The following is a 17408-nucleotide window of genomic DNA, read 5'->3' as shown; positions in this document are numbered from 1 at the left end:
GGCATCCAGAGTTTAGTTGTTCGGTGGACCGCGTCCGGGACTGATCCCGTTCGTTTGGAGGTTGCTCCTCAGTCAGACATTACGGTTCCCATAGTCCGTTCAACAAACAAACCTTTCTGCAATAGTGGCAAAGAGGCATCGTCAAAGGGGCAAAGGTTGTCAGATGGGGCGCCGTTGGTTGAGACGTCCTCGAGGGGCGACCCTACTTTGGCAATATCTGAAGTTGGTGGTGATGCTGGCGGGGGAGCGGATGCGACACCTATTTCGGTCGCAGAAGAGACCACCGTGGCAGGGGGACAGAGTTCTGGGGCAACCACGATTGTTCCAAGCGGTCCATCGTCATCTTGGCAGGGCCGCACCCCCTCTTCGGCTAATGAGAGGGGGAAGGGCGTGGTGGTGGATGATTACGAATCTGATTCCAACATCGATCCTGAGGACATGAGGATGTTCGAGGAAGGCTTTACCAGGGTCGATATGAGGGTAGAAAGTCCTTCTCGTGTGCTTGAGATTCCATCGGATTTTAACCTGTTGGAGGACACGGTAGAGTTGGTGCCTCAATTTGACCTTTTGTGCTCCGCCACCGAAAGTGAGTCTCTTCGGGAGATCAATGATTCTGCTTTGTCACATGGAGTGGCCGGTATGGCCTTGAGGGTGAGTTTCCTTTCGCCATTTATTTTTGCTTTGTGCCATTTTGTTTTCGCTGATTCCTCCCCTCTTTTTTTAGACTTACATACTGGAGATCGAGAGTGCTCGTAGGGCTTCCCATAGGGCCGAAGTCTTTCTAAAAATGGCCGTGAAGTATCGCAACAAGTGTCGTGAGATGCATGCGCAACTTAAGGCGGGCGGTAATACTCAATCCGTTAGGGAGGAGTTGGAGAAAAGAGAAAAGGAACTGATGCGGTCTATCCGCAGATGCAGAAAGCTCGAGGAGTTACTCAGTGCCATAGAAGAGGAGCTCGAGGTGGGAAAAAGGGGTCACAACAGAGTGCGAGGATCTTCAGGCGAAGGTGTTGTCTTTGTGAGCCGAGCTAGAGCAAAATGCTACCAGAGTTGCCAATCTAAGTGCAGAATGGATGGAGAAAGTGACCGAGCTAGAAAAGAAGGTGGCCGAGTTGGAGAGAGCCGAGGGGGCTTGAGTGGCGGTTTTGGCGAGGGCGGCGGCATTGGAAGACACTATGTGCGTCCTTATGTCTGAGCGGGAAGCTGAGAGGGCGGCAGCTACACTGAGGGAGGCATGGCTCGAGGAGCGGATCGGTGAACTTGATCGGGATGCTTCGAGCCTGGGAGATCGAGTTATGGCTCTCGAGGCTGAGAAGGCGTAGTTGCTGGCTCAGGCCCGCCCTCAAGAATCTGCCCCTGCTTCTATCCCCTACCACTTGTACTAGCTATGGGTTCATGCTAAGGCCTAACGAGATATATATAAGGGCTTGTGGGAGACGGGGAGCATTCCTGAGGCCGATTTTGAAGATGTTAGGGCAAAGGCACGCGAGGCTCATCTCGCCTGCGGTTATGACCCTACGACACCGAAGGCCGGTGAGGGTACTAAGATTGAAGATGGGCTTCCTTCTGAAGATGACAATGCTGGGGAGAACGGCGGTGGAGATGATGCCGAGTGAAATTTTTTTCCAGCTCTTGTACTTAGTTTTTTTTTCTTTTGTTGTTATTTGTTTTCATCTTTTTCTTGGGAGCCCACTTTTGGCCTTTTGTAAGGTGCAGCTATTGCGCATGTACATCTTTTGAATAAAAATAGTCGTTTTGCCTTTGGTTACATATCTTTTGACTTTCTTTCTCTTCTACTTTTTTTTTGAAAAAGATCTTCGGATTTCCCCGTGATGAGTCCCTATTTTTTAGTTGGGAATTCGAATGAGATCGAATTTAGTTCTCTTGATTCGAGCGAGATCAGATCTCATTTTGTTAGTTCGAATGAAGTCACTTTGGACTTGTAAATTCGAGCGAGGTTGACTTCTGATTTGCCAACTTGGGGGAAGTCAGTTTTGACTTGTAAATTCGAGCGATGTTGAAATCAAACTTGCCAACTTGAGCAAAATTCGTTTCGACTTGTAAATTTGAGTGAGGTCGAAATCAAACTTGCCGACTTAGGCGAAATCAGTTTTGACTTATAAATTCCAGCGAGGTCAAAATCAAACTTGCCGACTTGGGCGAAATCAGTTATGACTTGTAAATTCGAGCGAGGTCGAAATCAAACTTGCCGACTTGGGCGAAATTCATTTTGACTTGTAAATTTGAGCGAGGTCGAATTTTATTTTCGTTTGGCAATGGTCGGGGACCGTAAGGGTATGAATTTGAGCGAGGTCGAATTACGACCCATTATGAGTTTGACGAGGTTGAACCTCGACTTGTTAATTCGAACGAAATCGAATTTAACTTTTGCTTGGCAATGTGCTGGCTCGGTGGAGTGGTAAGAATGTCGTATGCAACCTAGCTTTTATTAGAGAATATTACTCGTTGCTGTATCATTTATGCGTGCGGCGAGATGAGTCCCAGTTTACTTACTCTTGCTGTCGTTGGAGAATATTATGTGGTGTTGTATAGTGTGTATGTGTCGGTGGAGTCCTAGTTTATCTAGTCCCTTTATTGCTCGGCCTGGAGAGGTCGTTGACGGGACGAGCGATGAACTTATTGCTTGGGCTTCTGGGCACCCCGGGACTTGATTAATTCAAACGAAGCTCGAACATGATTCGTAACGTTTAGTCGGCTGAATTGGTGTAGGATTGTCATGGCAAATATACGTGCAAGTTTTTTCGAGTTCATGTTCTACCTGTGTCGGAGAGACTGTACGTCCCATGGGCTTATTGCTTAGTCCCAGGTCGTGGAGATTTTCTTAATAATGTCGGTCTGTTTTGAGTCGTTTGTCTGTTGCTTGTAATAGGGTATGGCGTGGAGGGTTTTGCTCGACCGTTGCCTGCAGGATGGCATGGTGCAGAACGTTTTCCCGATGTGTTCGGTGGCGTTTGTTCCTTGTTCGCGCACCTGGGAGAATGCTCGTGTTCCTATACCAATCCAAAAAAGAAAAATAACAAGTTAAAGCCAAACAAAATTGCATGTTACCTTGATCTGATAGCCTGGCGAGGGGAGAGGGGCGCTGCAGGACGACTTGTTTTATCCCGTACTCAAATGGCGGCTTCAGATTTAGTAACCTCATGTTTGGCTTCGCCGTTAGTCGCGTCTTGGATTCTTATGGGCTGAACTTGCTTTGTCCGTTGGGATATCAATCTCGAGTCCTGGTACGATCCCATCCGATGTATACAAAATAAGGGAAACACAAGTTATACTCCGTACATAAATTACACTCCATTCATACAGGTACAAAAATAATCCAGGACAAGCCGGTTATTTCTAAGAACCGCACAGTAGGCTATTGTACCTTCCTAAGAGGTGGAAGTATATATCCATATATATCGTTAATATAGTAAATAGGATTGTGGACGTGCTCGGTGCGTAGTGACCGTAATCTCACTTTAAGAACTCGTACGACGTACCAAACTCATTGCTACAGCAAGACGTGGATTTTTGATAGATATCAAATATGGTTTTGATGCAAAGATCTGACACTGGTTGGTTTGGTTACTTCAAAAGCTCGCCTACAACTTTCTCAAGTTGGTGTTCATATTAAGAGGGTGAGGCTACGACAACCGGGAAGTGAAATTCTGGCTGACTTTAGATCTAGAGGGAACTAAGATCTTGGCTAGAAAATCGCCACAGACGGCGCCAAATTGTTTTACCAAAAAAGTGCTTAACATTCTTTTAAAACGAATTAATTAGAAAATAAAGGATAAATCCTAGCCAAGGATAATTAACTCTAGATCGAAGAATATCAAGCAAGAAAATAGGATATAGTTAAGCTCATAAACTCTTTGAGATTATAAATAGTATCAAATGTGAATAACAAGCTTACATTCTTGACGTATTGTTCCGTAACATACGAGTAAAGAAGAAAGAGAAGGAATGTCATTAACAGCTATGAGATCAATCTTTATTGATTCAATAATGAGGATTAGAAAGGTCAGCAGCCAAGCTCTAAACCTTCTCTTGGCTTTCCTCCGAAGCATTCTCTCATTCTTTTCTGTTTTTAGAAGCAGCCCCCAAGAGTCCCCTTTTCTTTGTTCTCTTCTCTAGTATATATATAATAAGTAGTCCCCTTTATCAAACGGTCCTTAGCCAGAGTACCCTAACCTGCCGATTGTACTTTAGGTCGTCTCCCCTAAATGTCACGACATGTACTTCGCAATACATGCCTTCTGATGGTTCGACCTCGCCCATGGCCGAGATACCCGTCATTATGGTGCCTTATGGATACAACCACGACTTAATCGACCCCTCGCCATTCGTTTTTGCGCCGATCCTCGTATGGTCAGATTTGACCCATATATATGTATGTATTTTGGCTGAAAACTAAAAAGTTGGTAACCATGACAAGGCTAATTCGATTTGTAACATACTGAGTAAATCCAAGCAATCGCTTTAACCACCATTAAAGGAAGAAACAGTAGAAGCTACGCTCCCACACATGAATAATCCTTATATATATATACCTATCATCGTATTCTTTTGTGGTAGAATTTGTTGTTTAGTCATATTCAATCGACCCTTTTCTACTTTGAATCGACCCTTTTCTACTTTTCTTTTTTATTGTGGATTTCGAACAATACAAATTTGAAACTTATTATCATGAAAAAGATACAAATACCGTAGTCAGATGTGTGGTCTAGTGATTAATAAAGTGAGGTATCTCAGGTTCAAATTTCAGTAGAAATAAATACTAGGTGATTTCTTTCATATCTATCCAAGTTTTGGTGGATAGAATTATTTGATACTTGCTGCTGGTGGGAGGTGGCAAGTATCCCATAGAATTAGTCGTGCGCGCAAACTGACCCAGACACAACGGATAATAAAAAGAAAATACAAATGACACCCTTATATGCTGATGATCAGGACGGCTCATTGGCTTCGGCTTCCATGGAATATGACTGTAGTAGTGATTTAGGAGTTTGAGCTTTATGTTCTTACAATTATTAGCCTGTGCATTGGCGCCTTGTCTCAAAGTATTTCTGGGGGAAGAACTCCACTCAAAATTATCATTTAATATAAGAGTATAACCTTTTATATAAAATGATAAAGTATAAAATAAAATTTTACTCTACTAAGTCATACAAGTGACAACAACAATAAATATATCTAGTTAATTCTACAAGTGGGATATGAAAAGATGGTATACATGTACGTAGACTTTACCTTTTGTCTTGTGAAAGTAGAAAAACTGTTTTCAATAAAATTTCGGCTCAAGGGAGAGAGTTCAACTTTTTATATAGTATTATAATACAAAATAAATTCTTACTCTATTAAGTCATACAGGTAACAGTTTACCATAAGTAGAATTAGTTAATTAGGAACCTGACAAATAAGTCATATTAGCCTACTATAATATATATATATGTGTGTGTAGTGTAATTTGGACTATTAGTGTATACAAGTTAAATCCTCAATTAAATTCGAACTTGACGAACTTTGAACTTTTCAACTTTCATAACTCGTGCCGAAACATAGCAAATCAATCCGGATTGAACCCAAATTTTGCACACAAGTCCCAAATGACATAACGAAGCTATTCCAATTTCCGGAACCACAATCCGAATTCGATATTCACAAAGTCAACTCCCGGTCAAACTTATGAACTTTCCAAACCTTCCAATTTTCAGTTTTCGCCAATTAGTGCCGAATCCTTCTAGGAACATTCAAATGCAAATCCGGGTATACGCCCAAGTCCAAAATCACAATTCGGGCCTAACTGAACCATCAAATCTCCAATCCGAGGTCAAATTCAGAAAAATCAAACTTGGTCAACTCTTCCAATTTAAAGCTTCCTAGTTGAGAATCATTCTTCCAAATTAATTTCGAATAACCTGAAAACCGAAACCGACGATTCACACAACTCATAATACATCATACGGAGCTACTCATGCCCGTAAACTACCGAACAAAGTGTAAATGCTCAAAACGATCGGTCAGGTCGTTACAAAATTGATCTTCCATTGCATATAGGTTGATTATGAAGAAGAATATCCTTTAAAGTTGTGTGAAATAATTTTCAGTATGTTTATATTTTATAATTATTATAAATAAAGCACAAGGACAAACATCCTAAATATTGGACTATATTTACAACAATATATTTTTTCTTGCACAAATAACTATATGTTGCACTTTCAAGAGGAATATCAATATTGATCACGTCCAACTCTAGTCCTAAAAAGAATAAGCGGTCGATGCAAATATAATCCGATCTAAAAGTCGGAGTCGAATCCCATAGAGAACTAAGGCTTAGCTATATCTGTTTAATATCACTAAAAATACAAGTTTGAATTTTTTTCTAAATTATAAAGATTGAGATTTATATTTCTAACTAATTAACTAGCAAATACTAGAAAGCGGTAAAATTATCAACTAACGAGACAAAGGGTTGGAGATTAAATTAAGGAGGTCTAGAGTTATGATTTTTCCAATTGTCGAAATCCTTCTAGCTATGTGCCCTACAATTTTGCTAATGTATTCTCTACTAATCGTGAGCACTTTAGGTGCCGTAATTCTCTCTCTAGCAACTACAACAATTTACTAGACATATTCTCTCGAACTTTGCTAGTTGACTTTATCTAACCGCTCATTATGACCACGTCAAGGCTCTGTTATTTCTAAACCTGCCTTTAAACCCACTGTATTGATTTCTCACATACGTTAGGAGTGACGTTGTTCAACAACTACCTAAATATGTACTCTCTCTCAAGCACTACACACTAAATAGGCACAGTCAATTGATGGCCACTCAATCAACAACAACAAATACGTAGTTGAACAAGTAGAGAAATCCAACGGCTCAATTATATAAAAACATAATAAAAATTTATCCTACAAAAGGTTCTATCAAAATCCTAGATAACAAATTAGCTATTCATAATAGTATGTAAAACTACAATACTAAAAGTCATAACCAACAATGAAAAAAATAGGAAGAGGAAGGAAAAACTCATAGAAGAATTCTCTGCCTTACTCCTATTGTGTATATGCCTCCTTAGGTCGAATCTGTGTCAAAAATTGGTCTCCTTTTCTCAAAGTATCGTTTTTCCATGTATATATACCAAGTAGGGTCGGGCCCAAACTATTATACCTTCTCCTACACAAAAACGGACAAGTTTGCCGGCCTGGACGTCCGCGGCCGCGGTATTTGGCAAGTCTACTGCCTCAGCCCGCTTCAGGTCCGCGGTCTCGGTTTAGACCGCGTTTTTCACCCTATTTTGTTTGGTATTTAGAAAAACATAAAACATTAAAGTTGTAACCCTTTGAGTTAGATTTCTAACCATATATTGTGGAGCTAAAATGGAGCTCTGAGAAAAAAGTTATGTACATTTTACTAGACAGTGCGCAATATGCATACTCGATTCTTCGTTTTGTTGCTCTATCATCCGTTGATCCCTGAATACGATCTCGGCTTAATTCCTTGGGCTTTTACTCAGACTTCAAAGCTCCAAATCACTTGAATTCATTCCATAATATCTACATAGCTCGGAATCACTCCTCAAAGCATAAAACACACAATTAGTGCAAGACACTAGGGATTAAAGCTCAAACTCAATTAAAGTACAGTAAATTTGAGTGTAATAAGCGACTAAAATACGTAATTATAGTCTATCATCAAATATCGACAACAAAATTAATGGTTATGGCAGAACAACCAAAGTATTAGAAGGAAACATACACAAAAAAATATTATTTACAAAAAAGTGTTTGGTAAGATACCATCATATTGGATACCTTTAAACTATAATATATAATTATCTAATTAACATGACAAAATTGATCATTTGTGGAAGTTCTAATAATGTCCTTTCATTTTGAATTCACGTATTATGCTAATGTAATAATATTTTTCGGCATTTTAATGATTGTTGTATTATTATATACATAAAATTTCTCTCATTAATTGAATTTTGTTATTCATTTTGCAACGCACTAGTAACATATGAAAAGACTTATTTTATTTCGCATAATCAATAAATATAATTTATGTGAGGACCTATTATTATTTGACAAGTGGACTCATGGACCCCACATACTTGCTTTAAAACATGATGAAAGAGATAAGAATCTATCACTAGGAGAAATATAAAAGAATTTTCATAAACCACTATTTTTTATAGTTATCATATACATAATTACTTCTTATAGCTACTATTCAATTGTTACGGTAGTGTATTCGCGCTGTTGTATTCATGAATACAACAGCAAAAAACGTCTAAAACTCAGGGTAGTGCAGTTATACGCACATGTATTCACATGTATTCGCACCATGTATTCATGAATATAGCAGCAAAAAACGTCTAAAATCAGTGCAGTCCAGCTGTACGCATTTATTCACATGTATTCGCACTGCTATATTCATGAGTACAACAGTAAAAAGTATCTAAAATTAGGGATGTCCAGCTATACGCGTATGTATTCACATGTATTCGCGATACTGTATTCATGAATACAACAGTAAAAAGCGCCTAAAATTAGGGCAGTCCAACTGTACGCACATGTATTCACATGTATTCACGTCATGTATTCATGAATATAATAACGGTAATCACCTTAAAAATAGGTATGTCCAATTGTCTAAGAGAAAGGAAAAACATAAATAACGTATTTCATACCTTATTTCATGCCTCAATGGTAGTATATACCATAAATACTTATTTTGTTATAAAATATAAAAGATACCTATAGAAAATAATATTTTAAGATAATTTTTTAAAATAATTTTGGTTTATAATAAATAAGGTGTACACCTTTGTTATATGAGGTAAAATTAACTGGAGTGAATGTGAAACAAAGTTCACGCCAGGGAGGGGACCCACCGAACAGAGGATAGTAGGACCCAGACCCGTCACGCGAGTAAAGCATTACAAGCCACACGTATTACTGTATTTAGGGAACCACCAAACAATATGACGCCAAACGGCCAAAAGCAGATAAATGGGCTGCTTTGTGAATGATGGGTATGAAGGAGACATAACCCAATTTGGGCCCCACTTAATGTGGGCCCAGCACTTATCCCCGTAACTGGGCTCTACTCTTTTTGGTCTTTGGTTCTGCTTCTGCCCCTGACTGGATTTCTCCCAGGTCGTATGAATTTAATGAAGAAAACTATGCAGTACAACTGCTCCCAAAAATAATGATGAATTTATATATTTGGGCGGTTTATTAAAATTAATTACATTCGATAACTAAATATACAAAATATATATTTTATTGGCTATTATTTTTTGGAGCGATTATATTACGTAGTTTTTTCAAAAACAATAGTCAGTAAGATTGTATATTTTTTATATATTAATATATAATATATATAATATATATATATATATATTATATATTTAATTAGCAACATTGAATTATTTTTGACCTAACGATCAAATATGCAACTTGCCCAATTTAATGCGGTTACAATTGAAAGTGCATGTTGACCGAAATTCTGAACAAATAGCAGTATGTAAATTCTACATTTTTCGTAGGATTGTAAAGGGAAGCAACTGGAGGCAGTGTTAGAGCTTTGTTATTTGTCAATGAATACAATTGAGTATCTTTAATGATACAAAGTAATGCCCATCATTTAAAAAATTACCAAAGTCAAATTAATAGGAAACAGCTGTTATTAAATAGTACATTATTCACTTCTCTATTTTCCAAAATGACATCATCACCTTCTTCTGGTAATAGTACTTCTTACTACATTTTGGACATTTTCAAAACTATGAATAATATAACAATTAAAATTGTATATCAATTAATATGGGGATTTGGTGGGAAATGAAAATTGTTAGGACCGAAAAAATTGAGGTGTCATGCGGAAGCTAGCAAAGCTAACCTTCAACGACGATAAATCATACAACAAAGGAGAAATATACCAAAAGAGACACAAATATTTAACGTGGTTCGGTCAACTGACCTACGTCCACAGCGGAGATAAGCAATCCACTATAATAAAAGAGAATACAAAATATCGAGAGAACAACCTCACGAAGAGGCAAACACAAGTGACACACTAACACTTGTCCCGTAATGTTCTCCCCCTAAACACTACTCTCAAGCCCCTATGGCTACATTGTGGATGTTGTTGAATGAGAAGGGCGAATCCTCAATTTATAGAAGTCCAAACCTTTTTCCTACAAGAAAAAGGACTAGCCAAGTATAGGAGAATTATAATTTCCTTCTACAAAAAAGGAAAACTCAATTAAGGTAATTATATTGCCCTTTCCTTCAACAAATAGGAAAACCAAATATGGTAAGAAAATTATGGCAAACACCTAACAATTCTCCCCCTTGGCCGGAATTTTCTGACAAAATAAACTTGATCCACCTTCTTCACATAGCCTTCAACAGGTTGCATTTCAAAATCTCCACTACAAAGTTTGTCTCAACGTGCGTAGCACACCGGTCAAATTTCTTAGAAGAAAATCATGATTATCGTCAAATATGTTGCGGCTAGAACTGAAACCCGCTAAGATGAACATGTCTTGAACCTCGCTCTGATACCACTTATTAAGGATCGCAAAAGTTCAGGTGTCATGCGGAAGCTAGCAAAGCTAATCTTCAACGACGATAAATCATACAACAAAGGAGAAATATACCAAAAGAGACACAAACATTTAACGTGGTTCGGTCAACTGACCTACGTCCACAACGGAGATGAGCAATCCACTATAATAAAAGAGAATACAAAATATCGAGAGAACAACCTCACGAAGAGGCAAACACAAGTGACACACTAACACTTGTCCCGTAAAGTTCTCCCCCTAAACACTACTCTCAAGCCCCTATGGCTACATTGTGGATGCTGCTGAATGAGAAGGGCGGATCCTCAATTTATAGAAGTCCAAACCTTTTCCTACAAGAAAAAGAACTAGCCAAGTATAGGAGAATTATAATTTCCTTCTACAAAAAAGGAAAACTCAATTAAGGTAATTATATTGCCCTTTCCTTCAACAAATAGGAAAACCAAATATGGTAAGAAAATTATGGCAAACACCTAACAATTCTCCCCCTTGGCCGAAATTTTCTGACAAAATAAACTTGATCCACCTTCTTCACATAGCCTTCAACAAGTTGCATTTCCAAATCTCCACTACAAAGTTTGTCTCAACGTGCGTAGCACACCGATCAAATTTCTTAAACAAAAATCATGATTATCGTCAAATATGTTGCGGCTAGAACTGAAACTCGCTAAGATGAACATGTCTTGAACCTCGCTCTGATACCACTTATTAAGGATCGCAAAAGTTCAGGTGTCATGCGGAAGCTAGCAAAGCTAACCTTCAACGACGATAAATCATACAACAAAGGAGAAATATACCAAAAGAGACACAAACATTTAACGTGGTTCGGTCAACTGCCCTACGTCCACAGCGGAGATGAGCAATCCACTATAATAAAAGAGAATACAAAATATCGAGAGAACAACCTCATGAAGAGGCAAACACAAGTGACACACTAACACTTGTACCGTAAAGTTCTCCCCCTAAACACTACTCTCAAGCCCCTATGGCTACATTGTGGATGTTGCTGAATGAGAAGGGCGGATCCTCAATTTATAGAAGTTCAAACCTTTTCCTACAAGAAAAAGGACTAGCCAAGTATAGGAGAATTATAATTTCCTTCTACAAAAAGGAAAACCCAATTAAGGTAATTATATTGCTCTTTCCTTCAACAAATAGGAAAACCAAATATAGTAAGAAAATTATGGCAAACACCTAACAATTCTCCCCCTTGGCCGAAATTTTCTGATAAAATAAACTTGATCCACCTTCTTCACATAGCCTTCAACAGGTTGCATCTCCAAATCTCCACCACAAAGTTTGTCTCAACGAGCGTAGCACACTGATCAAATTTCTTAGACAAAAATCATGATTATCGTCAAATATGTTGCAGCTAGAACTGAAACCCGCTAAGATGAACATGTCTTGAACCTCGCTCTGATACCACTTATTAAGGATCACAAAAGTTCAGGTGTCATGCGGAAGCTAGCAAAGCTAACCTTCAACGACGATAAATCATACAACAAAGGAGAAATATACCAAAAGAGACACAAACATTTAACGTGGTTCGGTCAACTGACCTACGTCCACAACGGAGATGAGCAATCCACTATAATAAAAGAGAATACAAAATATCGAGAGAACAACCTCACGAAGAGGCAAACACAAGTGACACACTAACACTTGTCCCGTAAAGTTCTCCCCCTAAACACTACTCTCAAGCCCCTATGGCTACATTGTGGATGCTGCTGAATGAGAAGGGCGGATCCTCAATTTATAGAAGTCCAAACCTTTTCCTACAAGAAAAAGAACTAGCCAAGTATAGGAGAATTATAATTTCCTTCTACAAAAAAGGAAAACTCAATTAAGGTAATTATATTGCCCTTTCCTTCAACAAATAGGAAAACCAAATATGGTAAGAAAATTATGGCAAACACCTAACAATTCTCCCCCTTGGCCGAAATTTTCTGACAAAATAAACTTGATCCACCTTCTTCACATAGCCTTCAACAAGTTGCATTTCCAAATCTCCACTACAAAGTTTGTCTCAACGTGCGTAGCACACCGATCAAATTTCTTAAACAAAAATCATGATTATCGTCAAATATGTTGCGGCTAGAACTGAAACTCGCTAAGATGAACATGTCTTGAACCTCGCTCTGATACCACTTATTAAGGATCGCAAAAGTTCAGGTGTCATGCGGAAGCTAGCAAAGCTAACCTTCAACGACGATAAATCATACAACAAAGGAGAAATATACCAAAAGAGACACAAACATTTAACGTGGTTCGGTCAACTGCCCTACGTCCACAGCGGAGATGAGCAATCCACTATAATAAAAGAGAATACAAAATATCGAGAGAACAACCTCATGAAGAGGCAAACACAAGTGACACACTAACACTTGTACCGTAAAGTTCTCCCCCTAAACACTACTCTCAAGCCCCTATGGCTACATTATGGATGCTGCTGAATGAAAAGGGCGGATCCTCAATTTATAGAAGTTCAAACCTTTTCCTACAAGAAAAAGGACTAGCCAAGTATAGGAGAATTATAATTTCCTTCTACAAAAAAGGAAAACCCAATTAAGGTAATTATATTGCTCTTTCCTTCAACAAATAGGAAAACCAAATATAGTAAGAAAATTATGGCAAACACCTAACAATTCTCCCCCTTGGCCGAAATTTTCTGATAAAATAAACTTGATCCACCTTCTTCACATAGCCTTCAACAGGTTGCATCTCCAAATCTCCACCACAAAGTTTGTCTCAACGAGCGTAGCACACTGATCAAATTTCTTAGACAAAAATCATGATTATCGTCAAATATGTTGCAGCTAGAACTGAAACCCGCTAAGATGAACATGTCTTGAACCTCGCTCTGATACCACTTATTAAGGATCACAAAAGTTCAGGTGTCATGCGGAAGCTAGCAAAGCTAACCTTCAACGACGATAAATCATACAACAAAGGAGAAATATACCAAAAGAGACACAAACATTTAACGTGGTTCGGTCAACTGACCTACGTCCACAGCGGAGATGAGCAATCTACTATAATAAAAAAGAATACAAAATATCGAGAGAACAACCTCACGAAGAGGCAAACACAAGTGACACACTACCACTTGTCCCGTAAAGTTCTCCCCCTAAACACTACTCTCAAGCCCCTATGGCTACATTGTGGATGCTGCTGAATGAAAAGTGCGGATCCTCAATTTATAGAAGTCCAAACCTTTTCCTACAAGAAAAAAGACTAGCCAAGTATAGGAGAATTATAATTTCCTTCTACAAAAAAGGAAAACTTAATTAAGGTAATTATATTGCCCTTTCCTTCAACAAATAGGAAAACCAAATATGGTAAGAAAATTATGGCAAACACCTAAAAATTCTCCCCCTTGGCCGGAATTTTCTGACAAAATAAACTTGATCCACCTTCTTCACATAGCCTTCAACAGGTTGCATCTCCAAATCTCCACCACAAAGTTTGTCTCAATGTGCGTAGCACACCGATCAAATTTCTTAGATAAAAATCAGGATTATCGTCAAATATGTTGCGGCTAGAACTGAAACCCGCTAAGATGAACATGTCTTGAACTTCGCTCTGATACCACTTATTAAGGATCGCAAAAGTTCAGGTGTCATGCGGAAGCTAGGAAAGCTAACCTTCAACGATGATAAATCATACAACAAAGGAGAAATATACCAAAAGAGACACAAACATTTAACATGGTTCGATCAACTAACCTACGTCCACAGCGGAGATGAGCAATCCACTATAATAAAAGAGAATACAAAATATCGAGAGAACAACCTCACGAAGAGGCAAACACAAGTGACACACTAACATTTGTCCTGTAAAGTTCTCCCCCTAAATACTACTCTCAAGCCCCTATGGCTACATTGTGGATGCTGCTGAATGAGAAGGGCGGATCCTCAATTTATAGAAGTCCAAACCTTTTCCTACAAGAAAAAGGACTAGCCAAGTATAGGTGAATTATAATCAAATTTCTCAGAAAAATCTTATCAAATGAAGTACTGGAACATAATGGATCACCACTGTTGTAAATGGTCGTTAGCCAGTAATATTCAAATTCGTAATATCATTTAGATTCGTGGGATTCTTCCCTCAATTAAAAAAAATTGGCGGAATTGTCACATATATGAAATTGAGTACATTTTTTACAAGGAAAAAGTGTGTTTGTTTCTCGAAAGAACATGAATAATATGTTCAATGTAACGATATCGGTCATTTTGAGTATTTGTACTTTGCTCACCAGTTCTCGGGCATGACTAACCCCGTATGATGTATTATGAATTATGTAAATAATCGGTTTTGGTTTTCAGATTAATCGGAATAGATTTGGAAGAACAATTTTCAACTTGAAGCTTTAAATTTGAAAGATTTGACCAAGTTTTAATTTTTTAGTATTCGATCTCGGATTTGAATTTTTATGATTTGGTTAGCTCCGTTAGGTGATTTTGGACTTGGGGACGCGTCCGGAATATGATTTGGAGGTATGTGTTAGAATTAGGCTTGAATTGGCGAAATTGAAAATTTGGCATTCTCAATCGGCAGTGGAAATTTTGATATCGGGGTCGGAATGGAATTTCGAAAGTTGGAGTAGGTTCGTAGTGTCATTTGGGACGTCTGTGCAAAATTTCAGGTCATTCGGAGGTGATTTAATAGGTTTCGGCATCATTGGTGGAATTTGAGAATTTCTAAATCCTTAGGCTTAAATCCGAGGGTGATTTGATGTTTTTATATTGTTTTGAGTGTTTCGAAGGTTGAAATAAGTTTGAATGGTGATATGTGACTTGTTGGTATATTTGGTTGAGGTTCCGAAGGCCTCGAAATGGTTTTGAGTGGTTGACAGGAAGTTTGGAAATTGAGTTGTGCTGCAGGTTTTGTTGTTCCTGTTTTTTCCGCACCTGCGGATTGGGGACCGCAGGTGCGAGGCTGCATAAGCGATAAGGAGATCGCAGATGCGAGTTTGGCCTTCAAAAGAAGAACCGCAGATGCGGTTATTTGGACTAGGGTTGTTCATTCGGATCGGATATCCGAAATCTGAACCGATCCATTCAATTTAGGATTTTGGATATGATCGAATTTCGGATTGTGTTTATTAAAATTTTAAATTTCGGATCCGATTCGGATTAGTATATTTTAATATGATCCGATCCGAAATTATTAGGCAATGTATAAATACTACACTTTAATTTCGGATATTCAGTACTTTCTTTACATCATCTTCCATGTTATTACCTTTACAATTGCTAGATTTAGCTATATTCACATCATAGTACTCTCATAATTGCATAAACATGAATTTTTCTTAATGTATTGCCTCTTTTATAAAGAAAATATTCATATTAGTTTGCAACTTTAAGCATAATAATACGATCCGCTCCAAATTTTAAAATCCGTTCTGATCCGATATAATTCGGATCAAATTCGAATTGCATTTTCTATAATCTGAAATCCGAAATGTGCTAAATCCGATCCGATCTGATCCGTGCACGACCCTAATTTGGACGCATCTGCGGGACCGCAGGTGCGCTGCCTAGGCGCAAATGCGGTCCTTGTGACTTAAGTGGAAGCCGCAGATGTGGTAATCTTTACCGCAGAAGCGGACAGCAGGTACGCGAATTGGGCCGCAGGTGCGAAAGTGCTGGACAGAATATATAGACCCTTCGCGATTTTAAGTCATTCCTTCATCATTTTTGTGCGATTTTAGAGCTTCAAGCAGTGATTTCAAGAGGGGATCAAGGGGTTTCAGTGAGATAAGCTACTTGGGTCTTATTTATGGTGTTTGAGATGATTTTTTCACTACTTAATCATGAAATTAGTGGAAAATTTGGGGTGAAGCTAAAAGATTAGGGCTTGAGTTTTGGAGAGCTTTGATTGGGGATTTGAGGAACCATTTAGGGTTCTATTTCGATGACTTTGGTGTGTATGGACTCATGAGAGGATAAGGATTCTGGTTTTATAATTTTTGTTGGATTCCGACACGTAGGTCCGGGAGGGCCAGGTTTGAGCAAATTCGAGATTTTGATCTAATTTGATAACTTTCGTATGGGTTTCATTCCTTTAGCATATATTGATGATAATATACTGATTTTGGTTAGAGACGGAGCATTTGGAGGCCGAATCGAGAGGTAAGGGCATCGCAGGCTAGAGTTTGGCTTGGCTTGAGGTAAGTAACGCTTCCAACCTTGGTTCTGAGGTTCGAAACCCCGAACTATGTATTTTATGATTACTATTGAGGTGACGCAAATGCCACGTGATGGGCGTGCACCGTGAGAAATATGGCCGAGATCATTCCATGACACCGCTTAGTGGTTCTTTCTTGTTGATATTTGTGTTGTGATCATGTGACTTAGTTAATGAGCTGCAAATCATGCTAATTATCATGTTAAGGCTTCACGCCAAAACCGTTGAGACCCGAGTGGTCATTTCTTGCTGTCATCTCATTACATGCATTGATATTCTGTACTTAGTCTTGTTCATGCATATCATATCATGTCTCTGTCTCTGTCTCAGTTATTATTACTTGGCACATCATATTATTATTTCGGGCTAGTTTTATGACATTGTGAGCCCGTGTGTATGAGACTGGAGAGTGATGACTGAGTGAGGCCGAGAGCCTGATTATGAGTGACAGTTATGGGATCGGGCTGCATGCCGCAACGATTTATTGATATATGCCTTCGTTGGTTTGTGATAGCGTTTTGGCTGTAGGAGCCCCTCCGAAGTCTGTAATACACTCCTAGTGAGCGCAGTTGATTATATTCAGGGATGGATATTTCCATGGTATAGAGA

This window comes from Nicotiana tabacum, chromosome 11, assembly GCF_000715075.1.
Source record: "Nicotiana tabacum cultivar K326 chromosome 11, ASM71507v2, whole genome shotgun sequence".
In the NCBI taxonomy this organism is placed as follows: Eukaryota; Viridiplantae; Streptophyta; class Magnoliopsida; order Solanales; family Solanaceae; genus Nicotiana; species Nicotiana tabacum.
This window is presented reverse-complemented; position numbering follows the sequence as displayed.